General features: G+C 43.2%; 1 protein-coding gene and 1 pseudogene across 3 annotated transcripts in view; one reads left to right on the forward strand and one right to left on the reverse strand.

Annotated features, from left to right (window-relative positions):
- Positions 1 to 20,756, reverse strand: part of LOC114084547 (zinc finger protein 721-like) — a 31,153-nt gene that overhangs the window by 8,614 nt on the left and 1,783 nt on the right. The window contains exon 2 of one of the 3 annotated variants that reach the window (XM_071606946.1): positions 4,889 to 5,211. The exons of 1 other annotated variant lie outside the window; for it this stretch is intronic. The gene's annotated coding sequence lies outside the window, so the exon portion shown is untranslated. Of the gene's footprint in view, positions 1 to 4,888; positions 5,230 to 20,756 lie in introns of all 3 variants that reach the window. One more of the 3 variants, XM_071606945.1, reaches the window with a different exon arrangement.
- On the forward strand, positions 3,153 to 5,155 carry LOC114084548 (F-box only protein 46-like; annotated as a pseudogene).

Here is a 20,756-nt window from a genome sequence, read left to right on the forward strand (position 1 = left end):
AAGAGTTAACTAAACCCACAGCCTGCATATAGGAATAGTAGCAAGTTATTGTTTTGGCACTCAACCACCACCTGAAGTCTAGAGAAGAAAGCTGAGGAAGAATTTCTTTTGGAAATCAGGTTTCAAAAATACCCAGGTTCAGGAGGCTCAGGCAGGAGGATTGCAAGTTCAATGCCAGCCTCAGCAACTCAGGGAGCGACTAAGCAATTGAGCAAAACCCTGTCTCAAAATTGAAAACAAAATTTAAATACAGGGGGCTGGGGATTTGGCTCATTGTTTCAAAACACTTGGGTTCACTCCACTGTATTGTGCCCCCAAATAAGAATACCTAGGTATACAGAGGAAGTAAGGAAGCCCACACAGGCCAGGAGAAACCCTTTCAGAGAAGACCAAGAGCTGCATCCATTGCATGCTCAGCACTGCTGTCTCTCCAGGCTGGGGTGGGCAGAGTGCAGGAGCAACAGAGTGTGAAGCAGCACCGGTCTGTGTTAAAGCAGAGGCCCCAGCACAGCTACCTGGAGGAGCCAGAGCACTGAGCTCTTGCTGTTTCCACTGCTCTTTCCTTGCTTCTGGGGAAGCAGCACATGAGGGCAAGACCCAGAGATCTGGCAGCAACACTTTAGTAGTGGCACCAGAGCCCAGGGGAACAACTCCGAAAGCCTGAGCCTGAGCACATCAGGGCCTTTACTTTTAAGCGTAAGAAACTTTTGAGAACACTGAGGTAGGGGAGTTGGTGCCATCTATTTGCTATCCCTTACATGGACACATGCTTGTCCCTGCCGAGGGACTCAGCTCTTAGAGGTCACGGCCTTTGGCGGCACTCAACCTAAAGAGTTCACCTGGAGTGAGCCTGAGAGTTTTAGTGTGAGAAATGTGACAATTGGTGGCCCATATGGCCACTCCAGAGTGATTTTTATAAATTTAGTGCATTTGGAATTTCTCTTCAGAAGTTAAGCATGCTTCGGATTGCAGAGTATTGTGGGCTGAATTGTAGAAAGTAAGTGAATTAGAAGAAAACTCTGTGAGGTTAAACTTTCAAACATTTGGGAATATTCTGTGTTTATAAAAAATGATTTTATAATTCTAGACTCTAAATAAATGTAAAGTATTATTAAGATGATTAGTGGGATATGTTAATTTCAGTCCTCTTTCATGGGAAAAGTGCTTTTGTGCACTTTTTGGGATTGTTTTTGTGAATCTTTATATTTTGAAACATTAAGATTTTTTGGGAGGAGTGTTTATGTACTAGAAGTCTGTGCTGGGACAGTGAGAAAAAAGGAAGAAAATTTTTGTGCTGAGAGATGATACAAGGATTCTCTACCTGTAGAGAAGTGAATTTTATATTTTTATTGTTTTGTGAATACTCAGAAGGTTCTGAACCTCTGCTACACTCTTGTCCTATGGATCAGAAAGACTGTAACTGAGCCTAGCCGGTGCTCCCTGTGGTGTCTGTAACTAGAGCCACCACCAACAGTGCTTTGAACCCTTAAGCAACCTGGCCTGGGTGCAGAATGCCTTAAAATCTGATAGTAACACTGGTGTCTGTGGTTAAAACTCACCTTTAAAGGACCCATGTGCTCCCAGGGAAAGTACAAAAGACAGGAGGACACTGTGAAGGGATCATACAGGAAAACGTCCATGAACTGCAAGAGTGCGAACAGCAGTGCAGGTCTCCAGACGAGGCTTCATAGGAACAAACCAAATGCAATGCAACCCGCTGGGAAGCTCAGGGAGCCTCTTCCCTGAACTGTGGGCAATGGGCTCCATGCTGTTTCCATCACCATGGTAACCACCCAAAGCCTGGCTGGCCAAGTGGACTTCCTGGTCCCGCTCCCGCATTTCCAAGGCTTCCTATTGGTCCTTCCACTGTCACTCAGACAGGACTTCTGGTCCTGCCTCCCAGCCACTAACCTTCCTTCCTGTTTCACACAGATTTGATCCTGAAACTACAGAGCCTGCACTTTTTAAGAATCCCCACTTGTAAATGCTAACAAACTACATCTTTTCCAGGAAAAACCTAATTCCACAGGTTACTGTGTGGCAGCCCAAATTTAAGTTATTTTTGAGTTCCATAACCTGACTTTTCTCTATGGTTGTTACTAAATAATGTTCTATTGATTAGAAATATCAAACATATGCCTCTTTATATTTTGCTTTTAATTTTGGAGGTTATGGGAATGCATTTGCTTGTTGCAGGAACAAAAGCCGGCAATGTTCCTGTGATCAAGAAATCCTTATTCTCATTCCTGTGTATTGTCAAAAAGAATAAAATATACATAAGGATCTTATTTCAGCTACATCGTGTGAATCATATATAAGAATGCACTCTTAGTTAAATGGATCCAAAATATCTTAAGAACCACGTGGTTACATAAAGTTAATACAACTACAAGTTATGCTCTTTGAATAACCTATAGTTGTTGATCCATAAAATAATTAACATATCAAATTGTTTAATTAATATATATTTATCTAATTGTTTTTCTTCAACAGAAAACACATAATTTATATATTTCTTATACATGCATTTACCTGATGCTCTGCCTTTTAGTTACAGATATTTGAGATGAATGTATTTTACTATAAATTTACTTTCAAAACGTAATCAAGTAATCTCAAATTACTGCACAAACTTTTAGAATAAACAGATATGACTTTGTCTATAAGAATATCCAAGGGCTTTAACTGTATTTTCATTCAGACATTTCTTATGAAAGTATAATAATCTGCTTAGACTCTACGGTTTTCAGAAATTGTTCCAAAGTGTAACTAGGAAAAACTCTAATAAAAGAAAAAGATGCTTCAACAGAGAGAAAGCACGCATAGGAGGTCCTAAGAAGAAGAAAGGGATCATCTTTGGGTGAAACAGGTCTTTATATTCTAGATTTTAATGATAAAAGTAGTTGTTTAAATAGAAAGATCTTTACATCATTATCTAGACAGATGACATAGAAAGTTAAAACAATTGAGAAGAACATTTATATGTACTGGATTGACCATAAAAATTTAACTGATTAATTCAAGGATACTTCAGGGTATTTCCCTAATTTTACTATGCTGATATAAGCTAAAATATTTGCCCATATTTTGACAAGATAAAGACCTATTAAAATGTTAAGTTTATTTTTGTTAAAGAAGGTCTTTATTGCCTAATGATTTTTCACTGTTTCAGGTAAGGATTAATTTTGGTGAATAAATTCACATCCTTGACTAAACACTAAATATATTAAACTGCTGACTTAGATTCCAATTTTGACAATTCTCCTTGGAGGACTAAAATTGACTGACTCAAATACTCTGCTAATTCCTATATATTACTTTTGTTGGATAATTGTGAGATGTGGGAGAACATTTTATTAAGATTGATGTTCTTCAAATTAAAGTCACACATTGGTTTTGAGCAATAAAAGTTGCAAAATTGGTTGGAAATTCATTGATATAAGTTCTCTGACTAGACCTATTATCCACAAAAAATATGGTAAGATTTATATGTTATTCCCTCCACTGGGAAGTAACCTTCATCATATTTTCTAAAAGATAATTAAGAGACACCTATTGAAAGGATAATATTCTTTAATTTTTTTTTTTTTTTTTTTTTTGAGAGAGAGAGAATTTTTTAATATTTATTTTTTTGGTTTTCAGTGGACACAATATCTTTATCTTTATGTGGTGCTGAGGATTGAACCCAGCGCCCCACACATGCCAGGTGAGCACTACCACTTGAGCCACATCCCCAGTCCTGAAAGGATAATATTCTAAAATACAGAGATATTTGGAGACCTTCTCTCAAAGAGATTGAGAGTTCTTTTTAAGTTGTTAGGATGGATCAACTAGTCTATATTGGGAAATTGCAATAATGCATAAAAGATAATTCTTTCTTAGTGTTTAAATACTTGTACTATTACCTATAACTTAAACTGGTAGTGCTATGGCTTACGCCAAGCCTTGACTCAGTTTTATTAAATAAAGACAAGTGGGGACAGGAGCTCCAAGGCCAAGCTGTCTGGAACCCACCAAAGCTCCTCCAGACCCAGGTGGCCAGGAGGGACCCCTGCTGCCGAGGGGGACCCCACTTCAGCAGGGAAGGATGTGGACTTGCTCTCTGTCATAGAGATGGTGGCCCTGGTAGAACAGAGGGGTGCCCTGGCCCTGCAGAGCTGTCCCTGCCCCACCACCCCAGCGCCTGTGGTCTTTGTGTCTGCTGAGCAAGGTGGACCACCTAAGGGGTTGGGGTCTGAAGGAGATCTGGCGGTGGTGACTGCAGTCGTGTGGCTGAAGCAGTAGGCCATTTTGAGGCCCGGTGGACAGCCCTCCGACCAAGGGCCTCCGCCAGGAGGATCGCCAGGGCCAGGTCCTGGTGAGGTAGGCACTGCCTTCCTGTCTCCAATGGCAGGGAGCCCCAGGCAGCCTACCCAGTGGAGGCGGGGCCTGGCTGGTTGTGCCTTCCCTGGCAACCCAGGTCCCTGGGGCTGGAATCAATGACAAGATCACCTGTGACTTACACCAGCTCATCAGCCCCTCCAGGGTGCCCTTCCCAGCACCATGGAGTTCCTGCTGCCTAGGGCTGATGACGCCAGCGGGGCTGAGACCCCAAGCCCTCCAGGCCTGAGGACAGTCCCCCCGCCCCACCCCACCCCCTGCCTGGGACTTTGGAGCATGGATGTGGGGGTGACGGGTGTGGTGGACGAGTGCGTCTTTGGTAAGGACGGTGCCAAGAAAGTAAGAGAAGAGGCAGTGCCTGACTGTGCCCAGGAGCCACCCCACCCGGCCAGCTCCCTTCCTCCAGTCTCAGGGGCCAGATGGGCCACCCCCAGCTGATGTGCCAACCACATCGCCAGGCCCAGATGATGCTGAGGGCACAGCAGACACCTCCCTGTGCTGCCTTTACCGACACGTGTCACACGACTTCCTGGAGATCCGCTTCAAGATCCAGAGGCTGCTGGAGCCACCACAGTACATGCTGCTGCTGCTGCCGCCTGAGCACGTGCTGGTCAAGATCTTCAGCTTCCTGCCCCCAAGATGGCTTCTTAAGTGCACCTGCCACCACTTCAAGGGCATCATTTCGAGGCATTCAGCATCCGGGCCACACACACATTGGAGCCGAAACCCCCTGTACCTCGATGACCCTTGCAAGCAGTGCCGCAAGAGATACTGAAGTGGGCACCCTCTTTCTCCACAGAAAAGCCCTCTTCACCATGGCTGATTTTGGGACTGTCAGCAAAAGAATCTCTGCAAAAGAGTTCAATGTAGATAAACTTCCTATTTTTGTGCCACCCTGTTTACTTGGCCACTGGCTGAAAAGATACCAGCACTCCAGGTGCTGACACCCCCTTACTAGTTATCACAAACCCATCCAGTATAGTACTTTGAAGAAATGTGCAAACGAGGCCTCTGGCCTTGAGCTGGGCTTCACAGAGATGTCTACATTAAGGTAAGTTACAACTAGGATCCATGGCAACAGCAGGAAGGGGGAGGAAAGAAAGGGGAGAAGCAGCTCTCCCCTTCTCAGGTGTTGTCCTTGAAGAGTTAACTTGCCCAGAACAGTGAGAGAAAAAGCTGCTTTTATGTGAACTTCTGAGCCCCTCCCCTTACATGCTGGGTATAAAACTCTGAAACTCCCTGAACTTGGGTTCAGGGGATTGATTGATTACAGCAAAGGCTGCACCCTCTGAACCTGGCTGCAGCCAAACAAAACTGTTTCCTGCTGTCTTAGGTGCCTTGCCTCATTTGTCCCTACAACAGTACGAGATGGGTGATGAGAAGGGCGACGTGTGGCTCTGCCACTGGCACCCCAAGCCCCACCACCATGACCTGCCTTATGTTCCTACTAGATGTGTTGTCGCTGAGCTGAGCTGATGGTGACACAGCAGGCTGCCCTGCAATGGGCTGGGTGGGGGCCGCACTGGCAGGGAGGAGGGGAGGGGAAGGGGAGGAGCCCATCACGCCCACCCCTCCCCCACCCCTGGGAGCCAGGGACCAGAACTGGGCCACCAGCCCACACCCCAGTCCAGGTAGTGTGGATCACCCGCCAGAACTGAGACCAGGCTCAGGGTGACCCAGAACTCCCGGTGACCCCTGTTGGTTTTCCACTCCTCAGACCCAGGTCGCGGGCCCTCAGGTCAGGTGTTTGCACCAGCATCTCCATTTCCTCCACATCCAGCCCCACCCCCCTCCTGCCACTCTCTACCCCCAGGGACCCACCAGCAGGGAGCTGAGGGCAGCTAATTTGGGTACCACCTAGGGCTCCCCCATGCTGGCCGGCTTCTGCGCCTTCTCTCAGCTCTTCATATCTGGAGCTGTGTTCTTTCTTTTCTCTTGGAGTTGGGGACCATCAGATCACAAGGTGGATCTGGCACTTTATCATAGCAGCCTGCCATCTCTCTGTTTTCCTCATGAAAGAAAGAAAACTCAGTGTTTTCTCCTTAATCTCAAGCTACCAGTGTGTTCCCTTCCCCTACAGGGGAAGAGAGAGAGAGGAAAAAAAAAAAAAACAAATTATGGAAACTCTCCTTCTTCCCATTACTTAAGCTGTGGCCTTTGCTCCTGGCCCAGGAAACTTGGAAGCCCTTGACTTGCTCTTGACAGCATGGGGGTGGGGGGGGCAGAGGGCAAAGGACTGTGGGTTTGAATTTCTACATGGTTTTCCCTTCAACTGTGGGTACTTGTTAAGGCATTGGGGTCTCTTGACCCCCAGCCACATGTTTCTTTAGAATCTTTTGGTCATTTGGGACCTTGATTTTCTGGCAGTTTGGTCTGGGGTGTTTTTTTGTTTGTTGTTTTTTGGGGGGGATGTTTTTGTTTTTTCATAAATTCATAATTGTGGTTCTGGAAGCTTCTAGTATGTGGCAACTGACCAATTTTAAATTGGTGCTTTCTATAAAATCAATATTTATAAGGCAAAAAAGGGGGGGAACCCCAGAGGCACACTAGATCTTACAAAATATTTTAAATTTTTTTCTTAATTGTAATATTGAGAATGTCACTGCACTGAACATGACTCAGTAAGTTAAATCAGATTTCAAAGAAGAGTTTAAACCAGTCGTGATGAAAATGACTGAGAAACCTGGTACAGGAAGGTCAATTTCCAGCTGCAGGGTTTGTAGCTATGCAGCTTCAGGAGCTTGTCAGGTAAGTAAAAATGATAGAGAGACTTCTATGGACCCATTTTTCAGGTCCATTTTTAATATACTTTACAGTGTGGACTGGAAAGTCCACCCATAACTAGATTAATTCTCCTAACTGCCATGGTCAGCTATACCCACATGTTGATCCTGTGGTAAACAGGCTGACTGGGAATATCTTTTGGAAACAGACAGCATGTAAGAAACCTAAAGCAGCCAATCATGCTGGTCCTTAGAGATTAAGACTATATTTACCTAACTGAACAATTGTCAGAAAGATTAATAGATTTTTTTTTCCTGTATAGGCCAGTTATTCTTTAAAATATCCACCAATGCATGGTTGCCCTAATCATTCTACAATTGAAACTGGCACCTAAGTATTATTCCTGAGTATTCCTAAGTATTATGCAAATGTCTGGCCAGTACAACACAAGAGGTCTAGAAATAGTGGGTACATTTTAGGCTGGTCTCCTAGAATGGACAAAAGCAATTACACAAGGATGCCTGGCACCTGGAGGTTGATTGGTAATACCCCAACCCTCAGTGAGATGGCACCCAAAAGGATGTTTGGATGTTTGTCTTCTGCCTTCAGAATATGTACATCACTGACAGACCTAATAGGCTCCTTAAATATGAGAGTTAAGAGGAAGGATGATGAATATCCTGTAGCCTGTATGAATACAACTCACCTTATGGCGTCACTAGGTATTGCCGGCTGGTATTTCAGAGCTACACTCTGCTGAAGTTAATGTTGGGGTCTGAAACAGGTGCATGCCAATGAACCAGACCTAGGCCAGCTCCGGTCTCATGATCTTTGAAGTGATTACTTTAAATATTATTCCTTGCTTCTATGATACAGTCTTTATGGCTCTGTTTCAAACTTACAACATGTGGATTTTCTTAATGTTTGACTTAAATTACTTCCAAGGTCTTTCATAGTCAGATAAATGCTGATGCAAAAATTAGAACTGAGTTAAAATGCTCTAAAAAGCCACTGTAATAAATATTGTGACTGAGCCCTCTGCTCCGTGGAAAGGCTGAAACACCATGCCAAATGAACATGTCCATGTTACCATTGCCAAGTGCAAGGCTTCCCAATAAATCAAGAAAAGATGAAGAGTCTTCTGATGAGTGTTTGGCAGAATAATAATAATAATAACCTGGATCTTCCAAGTTGGTTATGTCCCTGAGATAGTATGTTTTCTACTAATGCCTTTTGTGTTTCAATAGCAGATCATGATGACCTCGGACCAAGAATCCAGTGACGGAAGGATATAATTTCCCAATTGCCTTCAAATATTAAGGAAGAGGAAATATGTGGGGAGCCACTCTTAATGACCCCCCACCTTCCAGTCCTGAAGCAAGAGGCTCTGACAGATCACTACATTTCATGGTCAGTTGGGCACTGTCCCAGCTCAGGAAGTCAAAGGCATGTCTTCAGATGTAGGTGTCACCCCTGAGGTTGAGCTACACTCACCTATTCTTCTGTAATCCTACCCCTTTGCCCTGTTTGGGATAGAATGTTCCTTGGAAACTCCCTTTGTGTGTGGCCTTCCTAGATGTCAGTCAACCTGCTGACACAGACATCAGGAAGCTAGACTCAGCCCCCTGAAACCTGACCCCTTGCCTCATTGGAATGGTTCTTTCTCAGTGAAAGGGTTCAGCAAGTTCTCTCTTTCTCTTTCTCCCTCCCTCCCTCCCTCCCTCCCTCCCTCTCCCTCCCTCCCTCCCTCTCTCTCTCTCTCTCTCCCCCCCCCCTTAAGTTCAGTGGAGCCATCACAGAACCCCAAGAAAAAGGTATCTGTGTCTCTTGTGTGAATATTTCACGCAGCCCAGTTCCCCTGGAGTGACCCTGAGTGTTTTAGTGTGAGGAATGCGACTCAGCAAATGCATGAAGCCTTCCCAACAGGAAGAGTAACATAGGAGAAAAGGGAAGAACACATTTCCATTCACTTTTCAACAACAAAATATACAAAGAATACTCAACACCAAACAACACATGAGATTGACCAACCCTGAGAAAGATCAGGCTCCCAAATGCCTAGGTTAAATGTCCTCTTCTCTTTTCTTTTTGTACCAGAATTTGAACATAGAGGTGCTTAACCACTGAGCCACACTCCCAGCCCTTTTTAATTTTATTTATTCATTTTTGTTTTGAGATAGGATCTCTATATAATTTATTCAGGGCCTCTCTAAGATACTGAGGCTGTCTTTGTACTTAGAGTCCTCCTGCCTCCGCCTTCCTGGCCACTGTAATTACAGGCCTGTGCCCTCCCTAGGCTAAACTTTCAATTAACTGTCTGAGAGTTTTAATAAGCATGCACCTGAAACAAAGTCAAAACACATCAGGCAGAGACATACAGAACTGCCCAGGACAACGAATCCACACTTCCATTGGGAGACATCAGCCCAACTCTGTCAGGAAAGACATGGGGACAGAGAAGCAGACAGGAGGGCCTCATTGGCCTTCACTCAAAACTAAAGCACACCGAGTTCTCAGGGTCACAGCAACACCCCCCAGGACAAGGCACATTCTGAGCCCTAAACTACACCCGTGAGAGTGTGCAACACCAGTGAAAGCCCAGGTATGCTCAAAGAACATGGGAGTTAAAGCAGAAATCAGATCAGAGGCAGCTGGAAAGCCTCCAGGCAAAGGGAGGTGAAGCACAGGACTCAACAGATCAGGACAAAGAGGTGAGAGAAAAGGTGATCATTTTAAAGGAAATGAAATACAAAAGTCCACCATAGGAAATCTGTAGAGAACAGCACAGGGGATGCCTCATTGGTATCTAAGGCATCCAAAGCACCTTTCAGAAAAGAAGAGCTAAAGCAATCATTGAGACTTGCACTTCAGGAAACCAGAGAAAGAAGGGCAAGGTAAACCTAAATCAAGCACAGGAAGGTAACAGAGTGGGTGTTGATGAAACCACAATCAGGAAATCTGCAGTCTGCAAAATCAAGCCCTTCATGAACATCAGCAACTCTGATAAACTGACATAAGGCCCAAAATACAAAGGACAGAGACTGAACTTGTGGCTCAGTGCAAGAGTGCTTCCCTAGCATGTGATAAACCCAGCCTAATTCTCTCTTAAGATTGGGAGCCATCTTGCCACAAAGGCATGAAAACCTAATTTCAGCTTTGCTATAAATTACTGCAAATTCTAAACTGCTTGGAAGGCCTGCCCATGCCTTGAACTCACCCATGCCTGGCTCTCTGACCAGATAGCAGCCCTCTCTGAAATTTTAGTGATGCCTCATCAATCTTGGCCTTCCCTGGCCAGATAACAATGCTCTCTGAGGCTCTAATGACCTTCATAAATTCTGGAGCTTTCTTGTAGCACAGCTTTATAGCCTAGAAAGTCACCAAAGAGGAGTTTGAGAAATTACAGATAACAAAACTCTGAGGAGCATAACACAAGGCTACTTTACATTTTTGCTGGCCTCCACATCAGAATTTATGAAGGTAATTAGAGCCTCAGAGAGGGTCATTTTCTGGCCAGGGAAGGCCAAGATTTATGAGGCGTCACTAAAATTTCAGAGAGGGCTGCTATCTGCCCAGAGAGAGCCAGGCATGGGTGAGTTCAAGGCACGGGCAGGCATTCCAAGCAAGATCAGAATTTGCAGTAATTTATAGTAAACCTGAAATTAGCTTTTCATGTCTTTGTGGCAAGGTGGCTCCCAATTTTAAAGAGGGAATCAGACTGGGTTTATCAACAATCTCCTACAACTTACACACAAGGAGAAATACAAAAAAACAGGCTCAATAACTAATTACCGCCCCCCCCCCCCCCCCGCCACACACACACACACAAAAAGGCTCTGACATGTCAAACAGGCTTCCAGGAGACACTTAAACCTGCCACCAACTTTCTACTGTTTTTTTCCAGAACACAGAAGCTGAGTTAAAACCTCCTAATTCTTTCTGAGCTCTATGTTACCAAATTATCAAAATTAAATAGATAAAGAAAAGTATTATATAGAAAAGGAAAGTATGAATGACTCTCATTATTATGAATGCAAGATTCCTCAAACATTACTTTATTGAGTCCAAAAATAAATTTAAAAAATTATACACCACAGCCAAGAGGGAATTATTACAGCGACTCAAGGCTGATTTAAAATTGGAAAACCAATTAACATTACCCATCATAACAAAAAGCTAAATAATAAATATTGATTATATAAAAAGTTAAAGAGAAAAATCAAGAATAATGAAAAACACTCAAGCTCAGAAAAACACCATGTCTTTATAGAGAGACAGCATGATCTTTACTCTATGTGGAATCCCCCAAAGAATCACAAAAAGCAACTCCGTGATGTCAGTGTTGTCATGTTTATAAACAGGGCAATGATTATCCTGTTGACAGCAGCAAGCTGGACATGGAGGCCATGCCTCTGATCCCTGCCACTCACGGGGCCAAGGCAGGATGATCCCAGCTTGGAGGCCAGCCTGGGCAATTTAGCAAGACTCTCTCCCCAAACAAAACCATTAAAAGGACTGGTAATGTAGCTCAATGGTAGAACAGCCCTGAGTCCAACACCCAGCAACAAAACCATAAAGAAAAACAAACACACACCACTTATACAGAACCAATGAAAGAGAAATACTCATATATAAATCTGATAAAAATCTGTATGACAAAAACTGCTAACTTCCAATGAGACTATCAAAGACAAGGAAAACACATGGAGATATTTTATGTTTACACATGGGAAACCTCAGTGCTATCATCAATTCTTACCAACTTCAGTTATGGATTCAATATAATCCTAATCAAAATTCTTTTAAGTTATCAGTAATAAAAGATCTAGAACAACCAACATGGTAATGAACACTCAATTCACAGGATGAACTCTACCTGAGGCTAAGAACTACTAAAAATCTACAATCATCAAGACACAGTGGTATTTGGCACAGTATAAATCTATTCCATTCATCTTTGACAAAGGAGCAAAGGAAAATCAATGAAAAATACACTGTCTTGGAAAATACTGCCAAAACACCTGGACATTAATGTACAAAGAAAGGAAGCATTCTCACTTCACAAATGTCACAGAATCAGCTCCCAGTGGAGCCTCAGTGTTAAAGTAGGACACACAGCGGGGGCTGCAGCTCTAGCAAACCACCCGCCTGGCACTTAGCAGGCCCTGGGTTCACTTTCCAGCACCAAAAAACATTGCCTATACATCATAGTACTAAATGCAAACTTCAGAACTTCACTAAAATGACACAGAAGTACTTACAGAGAAATCTGGGCTGGCATGACAGCTTCATATGTAACATCAAACACATGATCTGTGAGCAAAAAACTTGTAAATAGAACTTGATCAAAACGAAGTTTGCGTTTTTCAAAGGATACACTTGAGAGAATGAGAAGACATGCTGGAGAACTGGACAAAATTTTGTCACAACACATAGTGACACTCGGTTGGTATTCAACATACATGAAGAATACTCAGTAAAAAAAAATAAGCAACCAACTTGGAAGTGGGAAAAAGATTAGGAAAGACACTCATCAATAAAGAGGCACAGTTAACACATGTGTGAGAAGATGTTCACCTGCATATAATTAGGAAACTTCAAAATGAACAATGAGGTGCCACCAGGTACTCAACTGGACTGGTGAAATGACAAATACCAAAAGCTCCAAAAGACAGTGAAAACATGAATCAGCAAGCACCCTTCCCTTGCTCATGTGAATGGAGAGAAGAACACTGTCTCTGGAAGACAGTCACGCTCTTACAAAATAAACATGGTGCACTCTACAATTAATTCACCACACTCCCAGGTGTCTATGCAAATGAGGTGAAAATTATGCACAGAAAACTTTGCAGCAGTGACTACAGCAGCCATGTCCAGAACTGCCCAAAGCTAGAAGCAAGGAAGATGCACCTTTCAATGCTGAATGGACAAGGTACATTTTAACCACACCAAAGAACATCACCCAGAAAGTGAGCTCTGCAGCCTGCAAAGATACAGCACCCTTAAAGGCAGACTGGTAAGTGAGAGAAGCCAGTCTGAAAGGCCAAGTGCAGTAAGATTCCAAGTCAAGAACATTCCAGAAGAGACAACATTATAGATGCACTGAAACTCTTCTGTATGACATTATTATGTAGAGTATGTGACACACAAAATCACACCACACAGAGGAGGAACCCTAAGGTAAAGGATGGATTTCAGCTGATGATAAAGTGTTGCTTCATCCACTCTCTTAATCAAATGTAGGACACTGATTCAGTAACTAACAAGCATCCAACATCAATGCAAAATATTGAGAACAGTGTAGAGTGTTTGATACTATATGTAATGGCTCATTAGAATTGTCAACCGCATTGGATTAAGAGATACCTGTGATTAAGAGGCCTCTGGGTGTGTCCGTGAGGGTGTGTCTACAAATGATTGGCATGTGGAACAGAGAACCAAACTAGAGAACCTCCTTAGGTATAGGCAGCACCATCCAATAGGACGGTGTCTTAGGTGGAACAAAAGTTGGAAGAAGAAGGAAGCAGCAGCAGAGAAAGCCCCTTTCTGCTCCAATGGCTGCTGCAATGGCCTGAGGATATCACACTCTGCCTTCTTCACTCTCCCAAAGTGGACTCTGCCTGTGATTCTCCAGGGAGTTTCCAGAACCTTTGGTCTGACTAGGGCAGCACCAGTGATCCCTCTTGTTCTGAGGCTTCAGCCTCTTGGACTCTGCAGCTACTACTTCTCAAGCTCTCCAGCTGCAGATGGCCACTGTGGACATCCAGCTTCAGGTCAAGTAGGCCAATCTAATACGTCCCCTTTTAGATCACACTTCGTGTTGATGCTGTTCCTCTAGAAAACATTGACTAACAAACTATAAGTCTAAAATTGCTCTGAAAAACAAAATTGATTTAATAAGGAAGTGAATGAACTACATGCCATAAACTTTAACAAATATAAACATAAGAAACAATATTACATAATGAATACCTTTCCCAAATAATAATGCAAAAAATAAAGCAAAGAAGAAAAGTCATAGTTACCAATTTCAAAACTATGGACAAAAGCAACGAAACTGATTTTCAATACTATTTCCATCTGGCAAGAAACTGGATGATAAAACTTTTTTTTTTTAATATATATTAATTCTTTAGTACTAGGTGGGTACGATTTTTTTATTTAATATTTATGTGGTGCTGAGGATCGAACTCAAGGCCTCACGCATGCTAGATGAGCACTTTTTCTCTGAGCCACAATCCCAACCACTGGATGATAAAGCTTTAAAAGGTATTCCAACTGCTGGTGTGGTGGTGTGCACCTGAAATTTCAGCCACTAGGGAGGTCAAGGCATGGAACTGGCAAGTTGGAGGCTCTCTCTGCAATTTAGCAAGACATCCAGAAATTTTGTGAAACTTGGTCTTCATCAACAATAAATGGGGGGACTGGGATTGTAGCTGAGTGGCAGAGCACTTGCTAGCATGTATGAGGCACTGGGTATGATCCTTAGCACCACAGATAAATTAACAAAAATAAGGTATTCTGCCCCCTCTGCAACTATACAAAATAAAAATAAAAATAAATAGGTACATAATAAATAGGAAGGGCTGAGGACGTGCTCAGTGGTCAAGTGCCTCTAGGTTTGTTACCAAGTAAAACACCTGCCCACCTCCAAAATGTTGCTCACACATTGAAATTCATTTTTTTTTTTTTTTTTTTTTTTTGAGGACAACATTGTTAGAGTCTGTAAACAAGTCAAAAATAACACCTGACATTTTGCCAGGGGAATGTTAGAGTTCGTAAACAAGTCTGGATGGTGCCTGGCAAAATGCCAGAGGGAGTGGTTTGAGAAGTAACAAAAGGGAGCCATTAAGTGTGGAGATTCCTTATTGGTTGACTGATGTATCTAGTTTATGCTAATTAGATAAGCTGTGTGGAATGTATAAATACTGCTCCTGTCCTGCAATAAATGGCTTCCACTCCTGCTGTATCAAGCTACAGAAGTTATTCGTCACCCCCCTGATTATTCTGCTGCAGCCAGACTGCGGCAGATGGTGGCCCGTTACGGGGAGCCCCGGGACACTCGGGTGTAAGTGACGAAAAAAAAGCTGCCCGTCCATAGATAGGACGGGAGCAAATCTGCTCGTCCGTAGGTAGATAGGGCGAGAGGAAAAATGGCCATTTCGAGAAAATGGAGAAGATTGATACAGTATGTTTGTGTCTTGTTTTGTCTCAGTGTATTGTATTGTCTTTGTGATGAAAATATGGAAGGGGTGAGAAGTAAATTACTAAGGGAAGGAGGCACCCCAGTGGAACCAAGAGCAGTTAGGGCATGTGTTGATAAGAGCCCAGGAACTCTAGTCAGAAAGAAAAAGAAAGTTCAGAGGAGGAAGGATTATCAGGAAAAAAGTTGCAGCAAAAGGCTATCACTGAATACTTTTCGTTACCGGAGGGTGCGTGAATCGGAGCGGCGGCTGCCACGTACGCAAAACGCTCATGGCGCAGCAAGGTTTTTCCAATCAGCAGCAGTGGGCTCTTCCCCGCCCAGGGAGCGGGACGCCACTTCAAGAGCCCAAATCCAAACCTGACCTGGAGGCACAGTCTTGCAGGCTGTTTGAGTCCAGGACACTACCCAGGGCCATCTGGGGCTGCCCAGGATGCTACAGCTGCAGAAGACGCTATTGGTGTCCCTGATGTTTGGTCATTTTCAATGCCAATAACTAAGCTACAATGGTTCTCCCACACCTGGAAGCTGATGAGTAATGAACACTATTAATGCTTATTTCAAATGCAAAAAAAACCTTGAGATAATGTACTAAATTGTTCAGAAGGTTGTTTTCTTAGTAGAATACTACAGGATTTTCTTTAGCCATCCAGAGTTCCTGCCTTCATCCCAGTGCCAGTGAAGACGAAGGTGGAAGAATTTCCAGTGTTGCTGAGAAACGGACGAGACTTCGGATCAAGCTAGCTGCCTGCAGAACTTACCTGGACTGTGATTTAAGCTAGCTGCCTGCAGAACTTACCTGGACTGTGAGTTAATCTATTGAGACACTGCTTTACCTGGACTGAGATAACAAACTGTAATCTATAACAAATTGTAACTCGGTATCTTTGCTAACAGTGTCATTGCTGGTATAATTTTTCCAAGGGCTTCTTGCATGGAGCCATCAATTGGCTTGGTATTATGGCATTTTGTATCCTCCCTTTCTGTTTGTAGCAGGTTATTTATGGTGTTTCTGTAAAAACCACTATGGTCATTATTTAAATTAAACAAAAGTGGGAAATGTTAGAGTCTGTAAACAAGTCAAAAATAACACCTGGCATTTTGCCAGGGGAATGTTAGAGTTCGTAAACAAGTCTGGATGGTGCCTGGCAAAATGCCAGAGGGAGTGGTTTGAGAATTAACAAAAGCGAGCCACTAAGTGTGGAGATTCCTTATTGGTTGACTGATGTATCTAGTTTATGCTAATTAGATAAGCTGTGTGGAATGTATAAATACTGCTCCTGTCCTGCAATAAATGGCTTCCACTCCTGCTGTATCAACGTACACAAGTTGTTCGTCACCCCCCGGTTATTTGCTGCAGCCGTACACCGGCACAACATAAGCATGAGCAAGTCCCTGGCTTCAATCCCAGCACTCAATACATCAGCAAATAAGTAAACCCCAGTCTAAAATACTAATTTTCTTGGGGTGGAGAGTAGCTCAGTAGTAAGAACTTGATAGCCCTCGGTTCAATCCTCAACATTCCATGTACACACACACACACACACAAAAAAAAAAAAAAAAAAAAAAACAACTCTGAAAATATATGTAATGAGTGATAAAAAAAGATTATAATACAAAAGATACACAATGAGAGGCAAGAAAAATCAATGAAAAGACAACACACTTTCTTACAAAGGAGACTGAACTTGCCCATGATCTACAGTCTTTGAAAAAACAAAGAGCATTTCAGTAAATTATGTGAAATTCAGGGCATGGATTATTGTGTTTTATGGGGTGAAATTAGAAAAACTATATCTAAAATGAAAATAGTACACTGTATCTAAGACCAGTGAAAATATTGTACAGGACAGAGAGAGTAGAGAGAGCATTTATGTTACTCCCAAGTTTCATAAGCTAAAAGGCCAGCTCCCAAATGGGTAGCCCTAGGAGGAGGTAATTAGGAGGGAACAGGAATCAGGTGACATGGTGGGAGTGCTTGTGAGAAGATCAGCACCCTCACTTAGACACATATATCTCTCCTTTTCAGAAAACAGGTGTCATTTATTATTTCACTGATTAAGTATACAGTGATTTTTAAATGATCACAGTTGGGTATTTATGTATTGCCAAAATTGTCCTTAAAACTTCCAATGAAGATGGGTGTGATGGTGCACATCTGTAACCCCAGTGGTTCAGGGGTCAGAGGCCCAAGGTGATGTAGCAAGACCCTGACTCAAAAGGAAGAATCTAAAAGGGGCCAGGGATGTGGCTCAGTGGCTAAGCACCTCTGGGTTCCATTGCTGATACCAAAAACGACACAGCTAACATGAACCTGCCAAGTCCAGACAACAACAGTAACAACAAACTGTCATTCCTGTCAAATTCATCAGCTTGTCAACGACTGTAACTAATTTACATAAAATCAAATTCATAAATTTATCCACCACAATTTTTGTAGAAATGGATTCATTTCCTGAAGCAATAATGGTAGACAGAGTTTCTCTGTATCTTAAGTGGCATTCTGGAATCTAGGGCATGGATTTCAATTGGAAATCATTGAAAAGAGAAGATCAAATCTCCCCAATTTTCTATGCATACTCAGGGGTAGCAAAAGATAAATTAGATGTGTTTTTGTTGTTGTTGTTGTTGTTTGTTTGTTTTTCTGTTCTGTTCTTTTTCTTTGGTTTGGGATCAGAGATTAAACCCAGAGGAACTTTACTGATAAGTCACATCCCCAGACATAAGGCCTGGCTAAGTCGCTAAGGCTGTACTCAAGTTTACAATCCTACTGCCTCAGCTTCTGGAACAGCAAGGATCACAGGTGTGCACCACTGTACCTGGCTGTAATTGTTTTCACAATGGAAATGTAACTAGAGTTTTTAAAATCCACTTCTTTCTTGCCTATTTGATAATAGTCCATCCCATTTGGCTCTGAAAAAATAGATCTGGGCCTCAAAATGTGAGCAGATCATTTCAAAGTGATACACAGAAAGCTTTGGTGCTGAGGGAGCACACATGTGTCAGGCTCAAGGGGCAGGGAAGGTCCCTGACATGTGGGACATGCTCCCTCCTGGTCTTGCTTCCTGAAAGCCTCTAGGATCACCCTCCCAGGGACCTAGACCATGACGCCAGTCTATGAGGCTTTTCAGGTTTGCACAGTTCTGCACTGGGGTGAGTGTTGCTTATGCTCTGGGAGAGGTTTCGCTCCTTCACACTGTGAGACTACAAGGGCAGGAATCACTGGTGACCTGGCCCCTCAGCACCAGCATCCACAGGCTGAATGGCCACCTGTCTCCAAGGAATGGGAACAGAGCTTGGGAAAAACAAGGTCCCAAGGAAGTAGCTGTCTCGATGAGGCCTGTTCCAGGAGATTCCTCAGCCCAGAGCCCCCAGCAGCTTCCCTGAGAGGCTGCACCCCACACCTCAGGTGTCCTCTAGGAGAAACTGACCCAGGGTCTGAAGTTCTGTTCACCCTGCAGGGACCAGGGCAGCTGTGGGCACCTTGTGGCAGCTCTAGGAGAGGACAGTGGCTGAGGATATAGGACCCTGTGAGGCGTCCAAAGGGAACCTCTGCCCAAGAAATCTGACATGGTGTGTACACCTAAGGAAGATATAAGGAGAAGCACAAGATTTTTACAGCTGTGAACTCAAGTTCTCTATCAGTTGCATCTACATCAAAGAACCTTCAGAGTACTTGACTTTGGCTAACCAGACCACCATCAGGGTGAAAAAGGCAGGGTTCTGTATGGAGAGCAAAAATTATCTTGGGCTATCTTAAGCCATTTAGTAGCCAATCATCTTAATTTCTGTATCAGACCACAATCTCAAAACTATTAAATTACTCAGAATATATCATTACCCTTACCAGACATCTAGTCCCCACCATCTACCAAAGTAAGAATGTAATAACAACAGACAGAAGAAATTTCTTTTTTCTTTTTTTCTTCCCTGTAACCCACCCATCTGATGATCCTACCAATGCATTTGGTTAATGTAGTGATACACAACTTTCTTTTATAAAAGTTCATGTAGGCCAGGCACAGTGGCACACAACTGTAATCCCAGCAGCTTGAGAGGCTAAGGTAGGAGGATCGCTACACTCAAAGCCACCCTCAGCTACTTAGGGAAGCCATAAAGAACGTGGTGATATCAGCCTCATAATACAATATAAAAAGGACCGATTGTGGCTCAGTGATTAAGTGCCTCTGGGTTCAATCCTTGTCTTTCAGGGTGGGACACATACATCATTTCGGTTCACTTGAATTCATGTTCCTGAGTATGCTCATTAATATTTGGATCAAAATGAACTATTTTCCATAGCTGGGATTGCCAATGCCTTTAATGTCAACAGCTTGAGAAACTGAAGCAGGCGGGGGAGGACTTACAGGCCAGGCTGGGCAACATAGCCAGACCCCATCTGAAAATCAAATTTAAAGAGCTGTGGATGAAGAACAGAAGAATGAATCACACACTATTATCCTATGTGCACATATGACTACAGGACTGGTGTGAATCCACATGGAGTACAACCAGAAAAAGGAGCAGTGACACTCTATTTATGTGTGCTGTGTCAAAATGCATTATAATGGCATATATAACTAATAAAAAGAAATTTAAGTAAATAAATAATATATGTCAAAGTAGGGAGGGGGGCTGGATACATAGCCCAAGATTCAATATTCCTAGCTTCTATGTAGAAATGCCTTTTTTCCTTTTAAAGTACTTACTTTGACCAAACACAGGGAACTGTTAAGTTCCCCTTTCTTTCCCCTCAAGTATAATATTCAGAAATAGAAAACAAATGCTTTCAAAAGTGTTCTTCTTGCCAGGGACAGTGGCATAGGCCTTGTTAGAATGGCCTTAGGCCTGAGCCTAAGCAACTCCATTTTAGAAGACCTGCAGTTTCACCAGGCACATCCACAGATCCCTCCAGTAAGTCCTCAAACAAGTTCCTTCCCCTCAACCTGATAAAGAGAGTGAAGCCTCTGGCAGGCTGTCCTTGCCTAATAAGAGGGAAAGGGAGAAGATCAGGGTGAAGACCACCAGACTAGATGTTTCTGACCCCAGGGTAAATGATGTCACTGAGAAATAGGGTGATAGCTGATAAGGATTGAAAGGGGGGTCAAAAGCCCCCAAATTTAGTATAAATGATAGAGCAAATGAACAGGGATTCAGCCAGCTCAAACAAGGATGCACTTGAGCTGGAGAGCCTGCTGAGGACCTGACATCCCATCACTTGGCATCTTTCCTGAGTCTCTGTGTGGTCCTCACTGCTCTCAAACTTTACTGCCTCCTCTGGACCTTGGTGAGAGCTGCAACTCCTTCCTAGGACCCCCTCCTCAACTGGTCATCTGCTCCACACCAGGAAAAGACTGCCTTGGTTACAGACCTGGTCACGGAGGTCTGAGGTCTGAGTGAGTGTGCATCTGCTGGACTCAAAGCCTAAGACATAAGACCTTTAAACTCA

Source organism: Marmota flaviventris, chromosome Y, assembly GCF_047511675.1.
Source record: "Marmota flaviventris isolate mMarFla1 chromosome Y, mMarFla1.hap1, whole genome shotgun sequence".
Lineage (NCBI taxonomy): Eukaryota > Metazoa > Chordata > Mammalia > Rodentia > Sciuridae > Marmota > Marmota flaviventris.